Genomic DNA, 14,682 nt, shown 5'->3' with positions numbered 1-14,682 from the left:
AAATTTCCAGTACCTACAATTAAAAGATGAGCAACATAACTATGTGTTATACCTTTAAGCACCAAGTGTTTTCTAGAAAACAAAGCAAAAAATTACTTTTTTGTTTCATTTTCAGTACTTATGGATCATAATATTGCTATTTGCAATTCAGAATTGTTATCTAGCCTGTTCAGGATCATATATTTAGTGGCAAAGTTAAATTAGAGCTGAGCTCTGGACACTCAGACTGACATTGAAAACAATAATAACAACGAAAACCTTAGATTAGCTTAGAGAAAACAAAATCCAAATTAGTGTTCAATTCCTTCGATCTTTCTTGTGGATCTTCTCCTTCCTACATTTTTGCAATCTGAACCCAGACACAGTAGGGGGAAGAGGCCCAGAAAGCAGGCACACATATCAAGAATTCCAGCGTTTATATCGTCCCCTTACAGTCAGGCATTTCCCAGAGTGTGATGGGAAGAGCTATATACTTCCTAGGTCGGGCCGGTGGTCTTTGTATCTTTAGGAAGAGTGTAAATGTGGGGTTGGCATAATCACCTCTGTGCCCTCACAGTATTGTGGTGGGTCCCCATGCCCTTCGCATTTTTTTTTTTTTTTTTGGTACGCGGGCCTCTCACTGCAGCGGCCTCTCCCGTTGCAGAGCACAGGCTCCGGACCTGCAGGTCCAGCGGCCATGGCTCACGGGCCCAGCCGCTCCGCGGCACGTGGGATCTTCCCGGACCGGGGCACGAACCCGCGTTCCCTGCATCGGCAGGCGGACTCTCAACCACTGCGCCACCAGGAAAGAGCTGCCCTTCACATTCTGTCAAAGGACATCAACAGCCTCCTCTCCTCTGCAGAGGGGGACGGGATGATGGTGATGGGGGAACCAATTACGGCAGCTTCTCACTGCAGTGTGCAGAGTGGCTGGGTTGTCATTCATTACTACCTAATGTTCAGCCGTAGTATGCAAACCACCAAGGCTGGGAGGAATCACAGCTGAGAAGGGAACGCCTGCCAGGGGCAATAAAGCACCTTCTTCTTCAAGAGGTGCCACTGCAGGGTCGTAGAATTTGCATGCTGCTCCAGTGGCGCCTGGAACTCAGGTTATTAATTATTATCCAAATAACCCCCCTTGTTATCTCCAACATCTCATTATGGCTGCAAACACAGGTATGTTCAACTCCCGCCCCACTGCCCCCATACATTATGCCACCACTTTTTTCTATAACTACTGAGAGCAGAAGCCCATCAGAGGGACTTTAAACAAAATGAAAGCTCTGCCGAGGAGTGCTTTCTCTTGGTTTGGCTTAAAGAGGATGGCGGTAATGTAAAATGCCTTCACACTGAAGTTCAGTATTCATACTCATCAAGTGGACTTAGATTTTGAGATTATCTTCTGTCCTTTTGTCACAATGCATTTGCTTTGTAAAGGGCAGCATCAGCGCAGGATGCTGTTCACCACACTCAGAATCAGGTCCCGCCATAAACAGAAAGTTAGGAGCATCTCCGAAGCAAGAGGTTAACCTGATCATTGTTGTTTATTGAGGCTCATGTAGTGCCTTTCACAAGCCTCAGAAGCTTTATGGAATTCAGAGTGACCCCATAACTCTGCCTGCTGGTGAAACATGGCCACCCTTGCTGCAGGGCTCATCTCTTTTGTAAAATCACCAGCAATTGAACAATAAATGATTTGCTTTAGAATAGTGGGCTGTCTCCTTGCCCTCACGACCTCTCTTGCTCCCCCTGGGATCTAACAGTCTCCACCGTGTTGGCCTGGCCTATTCCCCACTCCAGAGGATGTGCCAAGAAATCCACACTACCTGCACATTTTTGGAAAGCTGATGTCTTTTACTTGCAAACTGATACCTCTATATAATCTGTATTTACATCCGTAAAAATTCATTCTCAAATATGTGACTAGTGGATACTGACTTTTATACTAAACCAAAGCAACTGTGATAATGTGGCTATAGCATTTAGTACAGTGCTAAGCAGCTTCATAAATATTGTTATCATTATTTAAATCAGTTTTAATAATAAGTATACCCAGTTGCTGACAAAATTTCTCCAATAAAGGCCATTACCATGGGAAACTGTGCTTCTATATATCTCTTCATTATTATTCCCATTGTCCCAAACTAGGATTTCCAGACTGGATGTCTCTCCCAGTTTTTTCACTTTCTCTTTCTCTGCGTAGTGTGTGTATGTGTGTATGTGTGTGTGTGTGTGTGTGTACAAATATATTCAATAAAAGAAAATTTCAGGGCTTCCCTGGTGGTGCAGTGGTTGAGAGTCCGCCTGCCGATGCAGGGGACACGGGTTCGCGTCCCGGTCCGGGAGGATCCCACATGCTGCAGAGCGGCTGGGCCCGTGAGCCATGGCCGCTGAGCCTGCGTGTCTGCAGCCTGTGCTCCGCGATGGGAGAGGCCACAACAGTGAGAGGTCCGCGTACCGCAAAAAAAAAAAAAGAAAATTTCAGCTCAGTAAATATTTGTATAGTTTGCTCTGGATTCTGTTACAATGCCAGCTCAGCCTGGACTCCTCAACAATCGAGGCAACAAAGTGGTGAACAGTATGCCATTTTATTGGACCTTGAGTAGGAAGGATTATCCCAACAGAGTCACCATTTATGAATATTTGGATTTTATAAAATTATATTTTATCCATGCAATATATTTGCCTCCTGCACACTCAAAATTGACTCCTGTATACGTTGAAATATGGAGGCAGCAAATTGAGGGCCACAGTGTTTTAACAGAGACATGATCTTTTTCACTTGTTCTAAAATATACACGTAGAGATTGGGAACAGGCAAGGGCTTTCAAGTGCCTTAGCTTTGCCCACTGAAATAGTGAAAATAGAAATATTATTTCCTGAGCTCCATGGCCCACTCATCTGGCATAAGAACCCTCACAACAATTCTTTCAAGGCAGATGTTATTCACTTATTGCAGCTGAGGGATATGAAATGGAAAATGGCCAAATGATGTTTCCAAATTGACAGAGTAAGTGGCAGTGTAGCTTTAGCCCTAGATTTAACCAACAAAGGCTAGGTTCTAGTCATGATACCACATTTCCCCAGTGCGTGTCGGGCTTCAAAATACTCACACTGCAATTGCTCAAACATCTTTGTAACACCTCTCTGGGAATATCCTTAACAGCTATTTCCCCAGGTACAGAAAACATCAGTATCATTGCAATATTGTCACATCTGGTTTTTGACCCAGAAACACATTACTCACCTTAATTGTCAGACTTAGTTCCAAACACCTTTTGCCTGTTTTCAGAAATTAAAATCACCATGAAGGCATGGGAGTTTGCTCCACTGAAGATATTTAGTTTATAAATAAACAACTCCAAAGAGGGAACACAACAGATGCTTTAAAAAAAGGCAGTATCTGTGGAATCAATATACAACTCATTTGTGCGGTTTGAAACATCCTCTTATATCCTGCATTGCTCTTATTCTTGGTCATCAATCCATGCCATCTCATCTTGTTCCAATTTCCCTTTTCAGATGCAGGGCTCTGGTACCCACAAAAATCAAAATGGGAGACCAGGGTGGCTGTGTGGCTTGGGGTCTCCCACAACTGGGTCTGGGGGCAAAAATAGAGGGATTTGAAATAAAAGAATTTCCTTCTCTTTACCTTACACCCTACTATACCCATCGTATTTCACAGTGGTGAGGTGGCCCAGGAACTGTGTCATCTCAAAGGCTGAATCCAGTTTATTGACTAAAATAGCCTAGTGTCAGCTCTGTTTAGGGAATAAAGAGAGGATTTGCTCAAACCATGGAGTGTAAAAGTGGGGAGCATCAGAGTGGTCTGGAGAAGCATCTTGAGAAGCCCAGAAAAACTGTTCTCAGTGGTGACAAATGACAACAGGATTAGGTAAACTCTCCTTGGAATCCTCAGGACTTGCAAAAGGCACAGGGCTTCCAGAGGTCAGTTGGAACAGGGACTTGGATGATGACCTTTAGGATATTACAGGTGTAATGTGACTAGGCAGGCAAGAGAACTTGAGGACAACTGAGTTTTGTAGAAAAATAGGGAACAAATTCTATGATGTTGGTTTAAAAATGTTAAAAATTAGCATTTCATGTTCACACATGTTACAATTAGACTGGGTCCATTGATTTTCACGTATAGGAGACAATGTATGTAAGAGCTCTCATCACACTGATTGACATCTTGTAAGCATTTATATCTGTCAACTTTTATTGAAATGTGTGATCTTTGCAGAATCACGGTAAATCAGAGAGATGCCAGAAGTCTAAGTGGGCAAATGCTATTTTCATTCCCAAACAGAAAGAGAGGATGAATTTCATAAATCCTGACAAGGCTGGCACTGTTCCTTAACAAGATGCTACAATTTGTAGACATTTAGAAGTGGTAGTAGTAACAACTAAGGGCTTAGTCTCTCTTGGGTTCACAAAGAACCTGCTGATCCAGACCAGCCCCATTTATTTCTTTAACAGTATTATTAGATGACAACATTAGGGAAATGGTGTTAACCTAGTCTAGTTGGCTTTCAGCTGGGTGGGTGTTATGGACTGAAAGTTTGTGTCTCCCCAATCATGGGTTGAAATCCTAACCCCCCAGTGTGATGGTATTTAGAAGTGGGGCCTCTGGGAGGTGATGAGGTCATGAGGGTAGAGCCCTCATGAATGGGATAAGTACCCTTATAAATGAGACTCCAGAAAGCTCCCTCCTCACTTCCACCAGCCAGAAGATGTCTATGAACCAGGAAGCTGCCCCCCACCAGACAATGAATCTCCCAGCTTCTTGATCTTGGACTACCCAGATTCCGGGACTGTGAGAAATTAATTTTTGTTTTTTATAAGCCACTCATTCTATAGTATTCTATTATAGCAGCCCAAATGGACTAAGATAGAATGTAATAAAAACTCTTTCATTGTACTCTGTGGACAAGGAGAAATAAGAACTTGTCCAGTGTATCCTTATACCATATTTTGAAGCTTCCATTCAGTTTCATTAACCTTCCTGTCTGTTAATACATGGTTTTAACTAATTAATTTTAATTCTCGAGACTTTAACATATACTTTAATCACAGAGGACAGATTTTGCAGTTGGATAGGGGTGTATCTTTTTGGGGGGCGCGTGTTGAGCTTGAGTTGAGAAACTCACTGAGTGAGAAACTTCATGAATGACCATGTCCAAAAGATGATATTAATGAATTATCACAATATCAAAGGAATTGTGAGTGACACCCAGTAGCACTGTCCTGATCAAAATTTTTATCAACAATGTGAAGAAAACTAGTTTCAAGAAATTATTTCTTCAGATTTTTCCAACAATGCTCTATTGTCATGATATTGTTCATCTATATTACTCATGTACTGTATCTGGCTCCTTTTTTTCTCCTCTGTTTTTCCTTTTCACATTCTGGGAGGGATAGCAAATGTAATTGTGACAGAGTCTGCATCCAAAAAGATGATTTGCTATTGAAGTTTTGGTCCGGCTGTACACATAAGTGATGATTTTCACGTACAGGAAACCCCCTGTGGGCATATTCAGATCCTCATGAGCCCCCAAATGATGTTGTAGAGAAATAAAACACCTGATAATTTATAATTTCAAAAACTACGATGCATTGATAAGGCTTGACTAAAATACATGGGAATCCACAGAAGATGTGCTATTTGACCCCACTTTAAACTGGTATATTCCTTATCTATTTGTTCAATGTATATTTAGCACAGAACTCTATACTGGAGAATACAGTCAGAAGGCCACTTCTAACATTCTCATGCTTTCTTCTATTCCCCTAATCTGTTCAAACTAGCTATCCTGTTTGCAAGATGAGTTCCTTCAGTTACCCGGAGCTACCGTCCTGAGAAAGCAGTTTATCAATCATCTGCTGTTACTACCTGTGACACCTCTACTCCCTAGTTGGCACCTTGAAGTCATCTTATTAACTACATAAACAATTTCCCTCAAAAGTAGTTTTGCTAGGTACCTTCCCAGTGATGTTTTAGGGTCCTTGTAGACTAGGATCTTGAGAAACTGCAGGCTGGTAATCCAGCTCTGTATGTTAGTGAGAGTCTCTCGTTACTAAGTGACCATGTAATTTGTCATCCAGTGTGAGACACTTTTGAGAACAGGAGGAGTTATCAGTAGAATTGCTGGGATGCTGGGACAGCAGTGGTCTCATGGGATTGTCCTAGGCCAATCAGGATGTAAGGTCATCCTACTCATAATAACTCAACTGCTGCAGAGATAAAGAAAGCCAACAGTTTAGGGTGAACCCCTGCTCTTCTTAGTTGAAATCCATTTTCAAAGAAACCCAGGGTATTTCTTTCCTACACCTAGTTCCTGAAAAACATTCACTTTTGCCCAGCTCTTGGGAGAAGTGCATCTCACTCTGGAGGCAGCTACCTCTTTTTACTCTGCCCTAAGGCTGTGATTGAACGTGGTTTCTTGTCTTGGGTCTTTCTCAAGGGAGAATCAGGTACCAGTCCCTGTGTGCCTTGACCTCCATGAGACACAAGTCATGGAGGTGATTCTCTCATAGGTCTTTCATTTGACTTGAGGTGAGCCCTTTTGTGTCAGCTGGAGGTGTGTGTTCAGCTAAAGCATGGAAGACCAGTTCATGGCTCTTCCAATTCTGCACAGAATGCCCCTAATCTCATCTGGCCATGCAGATGTACTTGACACCTACCATTTCACTCTTCGCCTTAGGGGGCTGCAGCTGAAGAAAATGTCCTTCGTTAACATCCTTGTATGCTTTTGTAGAGTGCCATCAACCTAAAACAAAGATTCTTCTTATACATTAGATCTTGAAATTTTCTTTTACAAAGGTCTTCAATGACAGTTTTTGACTACATCAAACCTTATACTTTTGGCAGACACTGCTAATTACCTATCCAATATCCAGTCTCTCCTTCTTTGATGACAATACTCTGCCTTTATTTGGGCTGTAGGAAGCCTGATTAAAAAAGATTCATCTTCTTCAGATTTCCTTGAAATTGGAGATTAACACGAGACCCTGTTCTGTTCAGTGAGATGTTAAGTGGCAGTTGCTAGATGAGGTTTCTGGGAAAGCTTTTACAAAGGACAGAGTCATTCACACATCTTTTTGCTCCTTTTCTCTTCTTTTGGTCTGGATTGCAGTCTTGATGCTTGGAAGTGCTTCTGCCATCTTGTGACCTTAAAGGTGAGACCACACAGTAAGGATGGCAGAGTTTGAAGAATAGGAGGGTCCAGGGGTCATTGAACCCCTGTCCAGCCCTAGACTGCCTACACCTACATTTCTTGTTCCACACAGCACCTACAGCATTTCTTTGTGCAAGCCACTCTCTGAGGGATTTTCTGTTACTTGCAGCTGAATGTATCATATCACTGACTAATAGAGTTCTCTGAACACGCAGTGTCTTTCTCCCTGGAATAAGTAGGAAGTAAAAACAAATATGCACATGCACCCAGATTATTTTGAGAGTAATAGGATGTTTGCTTATTGTTTTCTCCAGCTCTCCTAAGACTTACTTGGGGGAGGAAGAAGCAATAAAGAGAAAGGAAAAATAAAATGCTGTTTCACTAAGATCTCCCTGATATGTTGAGATGACAGCACTGCCTATTTTGTAGCCTGAATCATCAGATGTAACATAAAGTACTTCCTCCCCTTGGAGCTATGGTTAGGAGTAGGTAGCAATAAGAAACGGACTCATCAGGCTGAGCAGTCCCTCAGTGTATTCCATGAAGCACCTCCTACGTGCCAAAGACAGCTGGAATGGAGAAGAAGCAAGACAAAGCATCATGCTGGTGTGGCGTCCTAGGTTTGGCAGCAGTTTGGATGCCCTTGGTGTGCATCACTAGCTTTTGGAATTAGTGAACTTATGGGAAGGGGTGTTGGCATAAAGACCTTGCAGTGTCCTGGCAAGAAACATAAATATGTGTGAAATGTGAAGTGACAGTTGTAAGACAATTAATTCATAGTGGTGGAGTCTGTCAAACTAGGGAGGACAAGCGGGCTTAGAGGATCGAGCCAACATTTAGAAAAATCTTTGCCCCCCAACGAACTTGTACATAGGGTCACCCAAAGACAGATGCAAATTTGCTTTACTGAGGATGACAGCAAAAGGAGACAGCAGGGCTTCCCTGGTGGTGCAGTGGTAGAGAGTCTGCCTGCCAGTGCAGGGCACGCGGGTTCGAGCCCTGGTCTGGGAAGATCCCACATGCCGCAGAGCAACTGGTCTCACGAGCCACAACTACTGAGCTTGCGCATCTGGAGCCTGTGCTCCACAACAAGAGAGGCCACAATGGTGAGAGGCCCATGCACCACTATGAGTGACCCCCGCTCGCTGCAACCAGAGAAAGCCCTCACACAGAAACGAAGACCCAACACAGCCAAAAGAAAGAAAGAAAGAAAGAAAGAAAGAAAACTGGATAGGAAAGGATGAAGAAGAGCAGAAGTATAACAATTAACTTAAAAAAAAAAAAAAAGGAGACAGCAGCAGGGTAAATTGAAGCCAAAGAATATGGGGAATATCTCTTAGCTGAGGGAACTATTTCATGAGCCCTCAAGAAACCACTCAAGAACCCCAAGATTTAATTGGGAAAGAAGTGGTGGAGGCAAAGCCAAAATAGGTGCTTTTGTTATTATGATTATGTTCTTCTTTTTATCCCCAACCTGAAATAGTCTGGGAATTGCTTGTTTCTGTGAATATTTTTGCACTTAGGTTGAAGGGAGATAAAGTATGTTCATTTCAGGCTCCATGTTTTCCCTCATCTTTGACCACACGTAGCACAGAGATCATGATCAATAAATGGTTAATTAATAAGGGGATTTCAATCAACCCTGGTAATAATAGTGATGATTATGATGATGATAGCTATGATAACAATAATAGCTATGAATTTTGAGTGATGATTGTGTGTAAGATGTTATCTATGGATGAGATCTACAGATGAGAAAACAAGATGGTTGGGGGGATTATAAAAATTGGTAAAGCCGGTTAAAGTGGCAGAGCCTGGAATCAAAGAAAAGCTGGTCTTACTCAGGAGCAGAGCCTCCTACCTCTTTGCTGTACTGCCTAGGTTAAGGGCTTTTATATAGTGAATTCTAGTATTTCCACAAAAATAATGGATATTTCTAAAAGAACTTAAAAAACGGTTCTCTGACAAACCTAAGCAGCTAACTCCATCCACACCATCACAAAATAGCTGCTTTCTCAGTTTGCCCAGTTTGCCCAGCAAGCAGACCTGCACAGTGAATGGCTTCCTACTAGGCTGTTTCACTTGAAACATAGGGAACGAAGGAGAGGAGTGATGCTGGGGCATGTGTAGTCTGCTGATGCTGGGTCCGATGATAAGATGAGTAGGAGAATAATAAGTAGCAGTCACCGTGGGTGCAGGCCTGCTGCAGAGAACAGAAAAGGATTCCAGAAGAGTGTTCTAAAAGTCAACTGCACCCCCTTCCTCACTGCCAACCCCCAACCCACATCTACAAACCTCCTTGAATTCCAGTGGAGGCTGAACTTTTTGACTTCAGGCTCTGGCTGACTTGTAGGAATATAAACATCAACAGGTTCCTCTGGGAATGAAGCTTGTACTGCAGCTTCATTGTAATTTATTAATCACAATTATTTCAAGATGAAAATGTAAGCTTGCTATTTGGCCACACACACATGTTACACATAAAAGGCTTCAAAATATCAGAAGAGCAATTTCCTCTGGGGGAAATGGAGCATGGAGCATGGCTTAGATACCAAAGCTGGGGCCACAGGGCCCTACGACAATCACCAAGCTACGGCTCCATTTGTGTCTTTGGGTTTTTCTGTTATTCTAATGGTTAGATCTCTGTCTTATGCTGGCCAAGTTGCCTGCCTGGCTGGTTCAACACAATGAAAACTGTCTGTAGAACTGGAGCAGGTGTCAGTGAGTACCTTCAACACCATCATTGGCAACATCTGTCAGGAAAGACTTCTTACTTCCTCAAAAGGGGCCCTGGGGCTGCCCAGAGACTGCCCTGCACCCCTGTCTTCTAGAAGGTTCTAATGCAGATATATGAGGGAAAATGTGATCATGCATTGGGAAGTAGAATTAAACATCAAAATGAAAATCAAAATGAACATTAAAGTGGTTATAAGTTTATTTACAAGCCAAAAATAAGTTTGGTTTTAGGTTGGGAAGGGAAAAGGATGAACATAGAATTCATCCATATACACATCCTTCTGGTTTCAAATGTTAGTGACACATGTGCTTGGTGTCAGCTCCTAAAGTGAGACCTGGAGGGGAAACAGAGGTGAGATCCTGGGGGTTGAGTATAGGAGAAACTGAGAATTTCCTCTGTGGTCCACAAGGAAAGGGCAACAAGCCTTGCCTAGCAAGGTGATCAGGGACATGCTTGTGGGGAAGGTTGGGTTTCAGGAATGATTTACATGATGGGTGGGAAAGAGAAGCGATGGGAAGAGAGGTGGCAGAGGTGAAGAACATTGTATAACAGAGCCAGGATGGACTCTCTGCTGATGTTGCCCCTGCCACTCTGGGGGTTTATGAAAGTTGATTAGATGCTCTGTTTCTAGTACTCAAAAAATGTAGAGAAAAACGCCCCAGGGGCTAAGAAAAATCATAGTATGTGGATGCCCTGCATTTCTAGAGAAGAGAGTCCTGAAAATCTGGGCCTCTCCTTTTTTCAGGACTCCATTGAATTAGGAAGGTCTCAAAGGAAGGAGGAGCTGGGTCCCAAATGTGCCTCTTGGGGTCCCCAGAGGGAATGAAGTCTCCCAGGGGATTTCTGAGCTGGGGAAGCAGACTCACTCCACCGCAGCACCATCAGCAGGACGCTCTGAGCAAATCATCAGGCCCTCTGCTGGGGTGTGCCTGGCTCCTGCTCTGATTCTCTCCTCCTGACATATCCGTGATGTTTAGTAAGAGATGACAAGTCTATCAGGCCTCATGAGCAGTCTTTCATAAGGAGGAGATCTTCCCATACATCCAGGGAGTGTCATCAATCTTGTGCCGGCTCTGAGCTCAGAGCCTCTGAGTGAACAAGGCCCCTTCTCCGCCCTGCCCCCTCTTTGTAACCATCTCTCACTGGCTTCCTTTGCCTCCTCTCCCGGGCTTTGTAACACAGCAGGAGGTGGCAAAAGAAGAGATGCTATATGCATGAAGTGTTCCTGGTAAAGAGACGAAGGAGAGACTAAAAGGGCCCTTTCTCCTATGTTACTGGCTTTAAGGAATATATTTCATCATTAGAAAGGGAATGGGCAGAACTGAGACAGCAGAAATGACTGCCAGCCACACAGCTAACATTGTTTATGTTACAAACATCTACAGTATACAAATGTGTTTCTTATAATACATGTGAATATTACACCCATCTCATAGAGACTCAGTTGTCCATCTTTCTAAAATATCAAAAATTTGGATATGCCATTCAGTGTGTATAGGCATTGTGTTGCCTTTCCTATGTGCCTGCTTTGTTTTCTTTCCAGAAAGAAGATTTTTGTTGTAACTATCAGCATTTAATACTCAAGAAAAGACACCATTGCTTTGCATAGGAAGCAAAACTGATACTAGTAACTAGCAATAGCAAATGGACCTCATTGAATATATGTCTTTTGAATATTATATATGTCACTATATTTGTAAGTCAAATGTGTTCCACATTTATTTTTTGTTAGAAGGCCCCTAATCTGAACCACACAGCTTCAAGTCCTGAAAGACACTCTGTCAGATGGGATAATAATATCATTTTTAAATTTCATGAATTTATTGAGGCTTACACATCATTTTTTGGCACTGGTTCAATATTTAAACATTTCAATCTAACATGTCATAAGGTTGTTTTTTATTTTGGGATGGGAAAGAGAGAGGAAATTTTTTTCCTGTATCATGAATGCTTCCAAATATTTTTTTGAATCTTCTTTACTATAATATGTGCTTTTCAAAGATTTTGACACTGGGCTTTGTTCAGAGACACGAGGAAGGTCATGAAAAATGGCTCTTTTATCCTTTGCACGGCACCTCTATGACTATAGCAGAATCAGATAGGAATGAAAGATTAGGCTGGTTTCATTCACACTTGAAGGCCTAAGACTTAGCTTCTGGTAAAGTGCTTTACAATGCTTAGATTCTGTGATTTGTTTCAATCTGGAGCTATAAAGTTCCAGAAATGCTGTTTTTAGGAATATAATAAGCACCCAACATTAAACAGTTGCATATGCCAGCCTAGACAGGATCTACCTTGGTTTTGCAGGTGAGGGTCCCAAGCTGTTCCATGTAACAACTGAATGTAGGCTTGTGTGTGTGCACACATGTGAGTGTGTGTGTATGTGTGTTATGGAGAGCAGGTATGATTCAGACCATTAAAAAAGTAATACTGTAGCGACATAAATGACTTCTGAAGGTGAGATTAGTTCTGCTCTGGATACCTAAAGAGAATCTTCTTACAGTTAAATGTGAAATTATATTATTTTCCTATTTTGATGAGCACTACTAAAACAGGGAAAAGAGCCTGGTCTTTTATAGGAAAATTAAGTAGGGCAAAAAATTTCCAAACCTCCAAATTAGTTATGAAAAAGATATTAGTCTTTATTAAAAATTAGCTTCCAATATTGGCTTGAAAATTTTAGTTCTCTTTTTTCTAGAATATGTAGAAGCTTTTGTTTGCATGGGGAAGAGTTGGGGGACCACTTCTTCACCATCATTTCAGACATGTTTTGTTTTTGTTTTTTAACAGCTTTACTGAGATATAGTTAAAATACCATGCACTTCACCCATTTGGAATGTACAATTCAATGGCTTTTTATATATTCACAGATTTGTATGACTCTCACCACGATCACGTTTAGAACACTTTATCGCTCCCAGAAAGAAAGCCTATCTCCCTTGGCTGTTTACCTTCCAACCACCTAGGGAAGCAGGATCTATTTTCTGTTTCTATGGAATTGTCTAGTCCGAATATTTTATGTAAATTGAATCGGCTAATATGTGGCTTTGTGACTGGCTTCTTTCACTTCGTATGATATTTTCAAGGTTCAGCCGCGTTGTTACATGTATTGGTACTTCACTCTTTTCATTGGTGGATAATATTCTGTTGTAATGATCAGTTTAATGGGTATTTGGTGTTGTTTCTACTTTTTGGCTATTATGAATAATGCTCCTATGAACATTCATGTACAAGTTTTTGTGTAGACATGTGTTTACTTCTCTTAGATATAAATCTAGGAATGAAATTGCTGGGATCATATGATATGTTTGTTTAATGTTTTGACAAACTACTAGACTGTTTTCCAAAGAAGCTGCACCATTTTACATTTCCATTAATAGGGTGTGAGGGTTCCAGTTTCTCCACATCTTTGTTAGTAACTGTCTTTTTGGTTATAACGATTCTAGTGTATATAAAGTAGTATCTCATTATGGTTTTGACTTCCATTTCCCTGATGGCTGATGTTGAGCATTTTTATTTTTGCCTTTTTAAGTCTTTAGAGAAATATCTACTCAAATATTTTGTCCATTTTCTGGTTGTATTATTTGTCTTTTTATTATTGAGTTGTAGGAGCCCTTTATATGTTCTAGGTATGCATCTCTTAACAGATATATGATTTTCAAAATTCTCTCCATTCTTTTCCCTTTCTTAATAGTGTCCTTTGAAGCATAGGGTCTTTAATTTTGATAAAGTCTAATTTATCCTTTTTTTTTTTGCGTGTACTTTTGGTGTCATGACCTGCTTTATTTTTACATGACTCTTCAAAGGAACTCCTAAGTTTTTGGATTCTGGCTGCAATAGGAACATTGACGGAGAGTGGTATTGGAGTGGATGGTATTAAAGATTGATACCAGTGAGTTTAGAAAACCCAGATTTCTGCTGCAAGCACTTTCACAACATACCAAAGTCTCACCACATAGTGGTTAGGAAAATATGTTGTAAAAATTTTGTTTTCTCAACCTTCCAAGTATGTGTGACTCTGAGGACATACATATTGACTTTAGTCAACTCAAAAATATTATACAGTATGCTGCCACCAGGTGGTGGTAGCAGCAGCCTTGAATGCACAGTCTCATTGTTTGCACTTCAGGAAACATGGTTTATGTGAGACCTGAGCTTTCTATTCTAACCCATTGTTAGAATAACTTTTCAAGACTCTATTTAAAAAAATCAAATTTTCTAATAAAACCCAACACTGAATGTTAAAAGCATACATTTAAAAGAAGATAAAGAGAAGAACAGAGAGGGAATAAATGTTTACTGAGCACTTACTATATGACTTTATGTATACAATTTTATTTAATCCTCATAATACTTTTTTATATAGCTTCAGTGTCTTCAGTTTAAAGATGTTTAACTTTTTTGTCTAGGGTCATATAACAATGACATACTAGAATCCAGGCTGCCTGGCTGTAAAGCCTGTACGTCTTCTACTATGTCTGTATTCTGTGGCTTCCTGTCAATAACTAAAATGTAAATTCATGTTTGACTAATATTTAATAAGCATCCACTGTAAATATGGGTACAATTTGGATTTTTTCCATTAATCCTAATTATTATCTAACATTGCTTAAAATAAAGGTGATCTTCCCGAGACTTGATAAGGTTCTTTTTCTCCTTCTCAAGCTCTCTCTGCCTCTCTTTCTCCTCCTTCCCTTAAAACCAAAAGGCTTCACAGGCCGGTATGTAGTTTGGGGGTTTCAGCTCAGCTCATTGTCTCAAAAAAAATGCTCCAGGAACGCTCGT

Source organism: Mesoplodon bidens, assembly GCF_964165515.1.
Source record: "Mesoplodon bidens genome assembly, chromosome: 2".
In the NCBI taxonomy this organism is placed as follows: Eukaryota; Metazoa; Chordata; class Mammalia; order Artiodactyla; family Ziphiidae; genus Mesoplodon; species Mesoplodon bidens.
Note: the sequence above shows the minus strand (reverse complement) of the source record.